Source organism: Schistocerca gregaria, chromosome X (assembly GCF_023897955.1).
Source record: "Schistocerca gregaria isolate iqSchGreg1 chromosome X, iqSchGreg1.2, whole genome shotgun sequence".
In the NCBI taxonomy this organism is placed as follows: Eukaryota; Metazoa; Arthropoda; class Insecta; order Orthoptera; family Acrididae; genus Schistocerca; species Schistocerca gregaria.
The window spans coordinates 477343921-477351747 of NC_064931.1; the positions used below are offsets into that span (position 1 = coordinate 477343921).

At 42.2% G+C, this 7827-nt stretch overlaps 1 protein-coding gene across 2 annotated transcripts in view; it reads right to left on the minus strand.

Moving 5' to 3' along the window:
* LOC126297734 (epidermal growth factor receptor kinase substrate 8-like protein 2) overlaps nt 1–6402 on the minus strand; it is a 191758-nt gene extending 185356 nt beyond the window's left edge. For both annotated transcript variants that reach the window (XM_049988881.1, XM_049988880.1), the window contains exon 1: nt 6150–6402. The gene's annotated coding sequence lies outside the window, so the exon portion shown is untranslated. The remainder of the gene's footprint in view (nt 1–6149) is intronic.
* Nucleotides 6403–7827: the final 1425 nt, after the last annotated feature.

Genomic DNA, 7827 nt, shown 5'->3' on the forward strand with positions numbered 1-7827 from the left:
CACCCGTCGGCCGTCCTGGTTTGGATTTGCCATAGTTAGAGGTCTGCGCGGATGTGGATATCCGAGGATATATCCGCGGTATTTGTTACTTGGCGGATAAAATCGCGACCGGCGCGGATATCCGCGGTTCATCTGTGGATAATGAGCAAGGCATCAGCCCAGTACGTATGTTGCAATGTTAGTTGAAAACTTAAAGTCTGTTGACATTCTTGGAATCTTGCAGGGTACGGGTAGAGCGGATGTCTGTTGTCCTCAGCCCCTGGCTACGACCGACGTAGCTGTACCCAAGAGACCTGCGCCTAATCCGTTTCCGCGACCGTGTCTTTTGTGTGGCCTGTGAAGTGCTCTCTGGGTGGCAAACCTGCCCACTGTCTACCATCAGATGGATAGAGCGTCTGCCATGTAAGCAGGAGATCCCGGGTTCGAGTCCAGGTCGGGGCACACATTTTTATCTGTCCCCGTTGACGTATGTCAACGCCTGTAAGCAACTATGGGTGTTCATTTCATTGTAATTTCATTCTAACGAGCTGCATGGTCACCGATGGTATCTTTTTTTTTCGGACATGTCCGAAAGAACAAATACCATCTTAGTATATATAAAAAGTAGTTAAGTTGTCGCAGAAATGGCACCCTAACGATAACTATGTCTTTACATACCATAATTCTGAGTAGTACTGCCTATTGCTATTAATTACTCATTCAAAACTGCGGATAAGGAACTTGCGGATGCGGATTGCACTTTTCTTATCCGCGCAGACCTCTAGCCATAGTTTTCTTAGAACAGTTAAGATGATTCAGGCGATGCTTCTTCCAACAAGATTATGAGCGATTTACAACAATATTCTTGTCCAACACAGCTCGTAATATTTCTCTAATTGCCTTGATGTCAACATGACATCAAACTAAAATCGAATTATCTTCGTATGCCAACAGGAATACACTGGGGTGATAAAAGTCATGACGATGATGATGTTTGGTTTGTGGGGGAACTCAGCTGCGCGGTTATGAGCGCCCGTACAAATTCTCAACCTTTGTTCAGCCCGATCTCGCCACTTTTCATCAATGATGATGAAATGATGAGGACAACACAGACACCTAGTCATCTCGAGGCAGGTGAAAATCCCTCACCCCGCCGGGAATCGAACCCGGGACAAAAGTCATGGCAGACCTCCTAATATCGTGTCGGACCTTCTTTTGCCCGGTGTAGTGCAGCAGCTCACTTGGCATGGACTCAACAAGTCCCCTTGCAGAAATATTGAGGCATGCTGCTTCTACAGCCGTCCATAATTGCGAAAGTGTTGCCAGTGCGCCGGCCATTGTGACCAAGCGGTTCTAAGCGCTTCAGTCCGGAACCGCGCTGCTGCTACGGTCGCAGGTTCGAATCCTGCCTCGAGTATGGATTTGTGTGATGTCCTTAGGTTAGTTAGGTTTAAGTACTTCTAAGTCTAGGGGATTAATGACAGCAGATGTTAAGTCTCATAGTGCTCAGAACCATTTTTTGTTGCCAGTGCAGGATTTTGTGCACCAACTAACCTTTCGATTATGTCCCATAAATGTTCGATGGGTTTCATGGCGGACGATCTGGCTGTCCAAACCATTCACTTAAATTGTCGCGAACAACTGTGGTATGGTGACAAGGCGCATTGTCATTCATAAAAATTCCATCACAAATAGCGGCGAATGGTCTGCAAGTAGCCAAACATAACCATCTCCAGTCAATGATCGGTTCAATTAGACCAGAGGACCCAGTCTATTGCAGGTAAACACAACCCAAACCAGTATGAAACCATCACCAGTTTGCACAGATTTTTGTTGACAACTTGGGTCCATGGCTTCATGGGGTCTGCGTCAAATTCGAGCCCAACCATCACCTCCCACCAACTGAAATCGGGACCTCATTCGACCAGGCGGCGGTTTCTCCAGTCGTCTAGCGTCCAACCGATTTGATCACGAGTCTAGAATAAGTGCTGCAGGCGATGTCGTGCTCTTAGCAAAGACACTCGCGTCGGTCGTCCGCTGCCATAATCCACTAACGCCAAATTTCACGCACTTACCTTACAGATACTGTCGTAGTACGTCCCACATTGATTACTGCGGTTATTTCACGCACTGTTGCTTGTTTGTTAGCACTGGCAATTCTACGCAAATGCCGCTGCCATAGGTCGTTAAGTGAAGTCTGTCGGCAGTGCGTTGTTCGCATTGAGAGGTAATACCTGAAATTTGGTACTCTCGGCACACTCTCGACACTGTGCGTCTCGGAACATTGAATTCCTTATCGATTTCCGAAATGGAATGTACCATGCGTCTAACTCCAACTACCAATCTGCGTTCACAGTCTGTTAATTCCCGTCATGCGGTCATAATTACGTCAGAAACCATTTCACATGTATCATCTGAGTACAAATGACAGCTCCGCCAACGCATTACCTAGTGTACGCGACACTACCGCCCTCTGTATATGTGCACCCCATGACGTGTGCCACCTCAGTGTACTTCACATATCATCATTCCAAGAATTGCGTTTTTTTTCGAACAATTCAGCTGCGGCATGTGCGAAAATAAAAAAAAAAAAGAACCACAATGCCCGCTCGTAAAAAACGTTTGGACTGCCACGCGTCGATGGGTCTGATACTTCGATGCTGAAGTTTCGAACTGAGGGTCACTTGCGCTCTGCGGGAGAAGAAATTCGATGCAGAACCTGTCTTCACTAGTCACTCAACATGTGTCGCAGTTCACGCTCCTTGTACTGAACAAACGAAAGTTACTATTCTCATTCTGGTCTCTGCCTGCGGGATATCGATGTTACAACTTGTGGTACGGTCTTTGATAGGTTGGAAATTGGTCAGCTACAGCGAGATTTCAAATGCTGGTGTAATATCCAAAAGCGTAATTTCATGGCTGTGGACTCGATTTGAAACAAGGGGAAGTATTCGGAAAGTACGTGACCTGCTCAAAGACGACTGGGGTAGTACTTAGAATGCAGCTCAATTGCAGGGACTCTTCCAAACTGCAACAATACGCAAAATGTCAACCGTAACTGTCCGCAGTCGTCCTCCCGAAAGTGGCCTCAAACCTCGAAGACCTGTGTACTCTTTTCATTAACTTAAAACCGTAGTGCACGATGAGGATCACTGCAGATTAGGTACGCCGAATGTAACTGTGTTTTGCTTTCTTGCTAAAAGTATTTTAGTGTAAAGGTTACCAATTATCGCATTTACATATGGAGAGTGCAATAACGTCACACGAGTGTGTTAAATATACCAATACATTCGATACAGAGGGATATTGAGGGCAGGAATCAGATCTGGCTGATGAAAGGACACCAATGTCAGGTGAAGAGATTCTTTGGTCGGTACAGTGATGAGTTCCCTTGTCGTTCCGCTATTTACGATCCTTTCCTTATTGTGGACGACAGTGCTGTCAGCACAGAGTTCAGCTGGTGAACGACAGACTAAAAAGTGAGATATCTCTCGAAAGGTCCGATTAGCATACTGGAATACTATTGAATATATCTGGAATCCGCTTGGAAGACTGGGCCACCGCAACTCACTACTGTTCGATTGCTGGAATTTGTGTTTGGTGGTGTGGCGAAATGTTCTTCAGGAAATCATTGACAATTTCATTAAATTCACGCCAGCTTTGAAGCATGGCTGGTAATTCACCGCAACATATTAGAGGAAGGAACTATGTTTGGGTCTCCTGCCTCTGAGGTATTAAGAGTTTTCACTTCGAATGACATGGACAAGGAATACAGGGCACCTATATTGGTAAATTTAAAGATTATACTTTATATAAAACTGTACCCATGGTGCTACTAATCCAGAGCTCCTGGTTATTTCAGAGAGACAGAACCTTACGACAAATACCTGTGGTGGCAAAACATGAGTCAACAGATATTTCTTTTTATATTTTCTTATGAATTGCTAAATAAATCTGACTCTCGTCAGATTGTACTTGTTTCCTGTTAAACAGCCCTTGAAAATAGCAGTCAAGACTGCTGTTAGTAAGATCGGAATAACTTCATTCCCTACAACGCTTATAAAAAATTATTACTGTCTAGCTTCGGATGGAACTGTCTCTTGTCGTTTTTATCCTTTGTGTTACATCTAGAAAGAGGGCTATGTCGATGAGATCAAGAAAAGGGTATGAAAATCTAAAGCAAACATAAGTGCGTCTCATTAAGTCCTTTGCTACTCTGATAGTTTGTCGATAGACATCTTTTTAGGAGAGGAACTCAATGTCTTCTGTAAAATTACAAAACAGATTGTAATTCATGCATGCGGTGTTTGTCATTACAGGACAAATAATTACGTTTATCATGTAATGTTCCGAGAGTTGTGAGGTTACCTGAGCTACCTATGGAGTGGGTGGTCTAAAGAGAATCCAGTTAAGCACGGCTTCTTTTTCTGAAATATGTAAATTCTTTGGATAAAGTTGTGGACTTCCCGACAGGATTCCAACCCAAAGTTTTTTGTTGCTAAACATTAGCACGTCCAGTCCACAAAACAAATTATTTGTGGCGTCTGCATCCTTTAAGTCGCACGCTAGTGTCTTCATATAGACGCAGTTTATGTACGATACTAGTATAGTGTATTTGTTTTCAGGAATGTGAAGCTCACAGTTCTGCGTCGAAAATTTTCCTCTTTCATAAAATAATTATATTATATTGGAGTAATGATGATATTTGTTTACTAATTCATTGTGGGCCCAGACCTATATTAATAACGACAATTAGTACTTGTACTGTAGGAAAAGAACAGGCGATTTTCCGAACAAAATATTTTGTTAACTCCTCGAGTTCGTTACTAAGGCCGACACCACACGAAATGCAAGAGAAATCCTCACAAAGATCGAACGTTAAGTGAATTAATATCTCACCAACTCACTTTACTGTGCAAATTCCATAAAATCACCAGAAATATCGCAGCAGATAAATCATTACGTTACATTATAATAAAGAGAACTTTATATGAGTAAAAGTATTGAGGAGCTAAAAGAAAACTAACGTCTTATATACACAAGCCTGAATCAAACCGACAGTACATTTCATGTTTAAGTGATTCAGTCCAAAATCGGAAAGTAAATGAGATTACTGCATTTCTATCTAGATAATAAGTAAAATACACCCGTTCCCCTAAAAATGAAAATATTCTGTCCGCTGATCACCAATGCGAAACCGCTGTTACGATTTCGTGTCTGTACGGGCGTCGAAGTCTCCAGCTGTTCCCTATCCGCAAACGCCATAGAAAAAGATTTCTAAAAGAATGTTAGGTTTACAATGGATGTAACAAATACCGAAATATTCTCCTAGGGTAAAAGCTCAGTGATTATTCGTATGCAATTGATGCTGAAGGGAATATGTAACTACACACGTCATGACCTTCGTTTAGCGAACGTAAACCTTCTTCTGTTGTTATACTTTTACGAGTTAAATGCTTATTCGTTTGCAGCGACAATCCTTACGAACACCGATCTGTTACGATTAGTTTCCAATTTTCTCTAGATCAAATGAGTGATTAAAGTCATTGACATGTTTAAAAAACCTCTGCAATGGAACAAAACAACTGACTATATCAACCGCGATTTTAATAACAACTTTTCAATAATCTCTCTAAAAGTGTATTAAAAGTCCAGGTAGAGTAATCATTTGCAAATATTCATTTAAAATTGTTTCTGTGCTGCAATTTGTCTTGGTCGTTAATTTCTATCCAGCTCTGACATAGAATGCGAATTCCGAATAAGCCACAAGCCGAATACAATATCGCACAATAACGACTACAGGTGTAAAAACGGCAAACACAACAGGTTGCATACCGTGTCAAACTGTATAACTACGGGCATGCAGACCCAATATGGACCTGGAAGGCCGCGCCCACTGGTGGTATGAGGCATTCGACACAGTACTTATTACATTAACACCATTATATTGACACACAAAAGAAATTTATTTGTCAATTTTTATTTAACTGTTTCCTTAGCATTCGAGGCATGCAGCAAATTTCACATATATTTGTTGGGTGTTTCACTCTAAATTAAATAACGCCGCTACAGAATGTCGAGCCATAAAGCTAGAAATCGACATTCATGCGACACATAATTCCTCATTACATTCATACGAATCCAACAAAATACTTAAAAAGTTAACTTACTTTTGTTTGGTGCAGAGTCTCCATGCTCTGAGAAGCTATAAGCAGCACAACAAGCAACCTTTAACAAAAACGTAAATAGATTTTACTTTAAGCACGTCGACTTCCGGCTTTCATATTATATCGATACTTCGAACTTTGCTTTGCACTGTTCTAACGATAAGGTATCACTCAATTTGTAGAAGGAGCTAGCACACTCGGACAACGCACTTCCGAACCCACGTATACACGACACAGTTCGCGAGCTTCCAGCAGAACACAGTGGCTGGCGCTAGTGTAGCTGCCCTCGCATACCACAGCCACAGCCTGCAGAACAGCTGCGCACAAAAAGAATTCACCAGGTACAGCGTGCCGCTGCAATATTTACCCGCACAGTGAGGTACGGATCTCACTTGCGTCTGGAAACAATTTGCTCTAGTGTGATACAACGTAAGTGCAAGTTCATTTAACATGCTTTGTGTGTACAAAGCGATAAAATCTCCTCCGTTTTGGTGGACTTTCAGGTGTTTATAACAATGCTCTGCGAGGAATCAAATGCGCCGTTAACTGTAACAAACCTTACTACTGGAACTTCGTAATGTGTTTTAGACTCTAGCTCTTACGTGTCGAGAGCGCAAAATGCTAATGCATATTGTTTATCAATGACGATCCACCTTGGACTGAGACAACTGCGGTATATTGTGACATTTGTAACATAATTTCCGCCACATTTTGTGTTATAGCGCAAAGTGAAAAATAAGCAAAAATGTGTATAATATCTACTTTATTTCACTTTCGTACTAGGAAACAGCCTGACTGCATTCGACCTCAGACAGTACCAATGGTAACAATTTTGCAATTAAAACCACACTCAAATTCTGGAACATTTTGTTTGTCAATTAGGCCAGTAACTAATAGTACCAACTGTGGACGAAATTAAGCGTTTCTAGAGACTTCTGTTTTGGTGTCAATGCGCGGGCCACATCTGTATCCTTCCTCGAGAGGTTTCCCTATCAGAATAATCTCCCATCAATTTGTAGTTGATGTTCGTTCTTCGGTATTGCCCATTGACAACACACTCATAACTGGCCGAGCGCTTGTTTCGACAGAATAGAAACAGCAAAAGCAGCTGTATATAGTCGCACCGATAGCTTGTTTTAACAAACTTTTTTTGTAGTGCCTAATGATATGGAAGTTCACAGCACGCTTATTGACACAGTATTATTCAGCACCTTCGTGGCCAAAAGTCCACTGACCTCAGTTTCATACAAGTACATCCATACTCAGCAAACCATCTCGAAGTGCATGGCGGAGGGTACGTCCCAATGCACCAGTTTTTAGACGTTCTTCCCGTTCCGTTCGCGTATGGAGCGCTGGAAGAAATGATTGAACGCATCTGAGAGTGCTGTAATTATTCTAATCTTGCCCTCACGATCCTTATGTGCGCGATACGTGGGTGGTTGAAGTATATTCCTAAAGTCACCATTTAAAGCTGGTTCTTGAAACTCTGTTAGTAGATTTTCTCGGAATAGTTTACGTCTATCTTTAAGAGTCTGCCAGTTCAGTTTCTTCAGCATTACTGTAACATTCCCCCACTGGTCAAACAAACCTGTGACCATTCGTGCTTCCCTTACCTGTTTACGTTCAATATTCCCTGTTAGTCGTGTTGGGTACGGATCCCACACACTTGAGCAGTATTCCA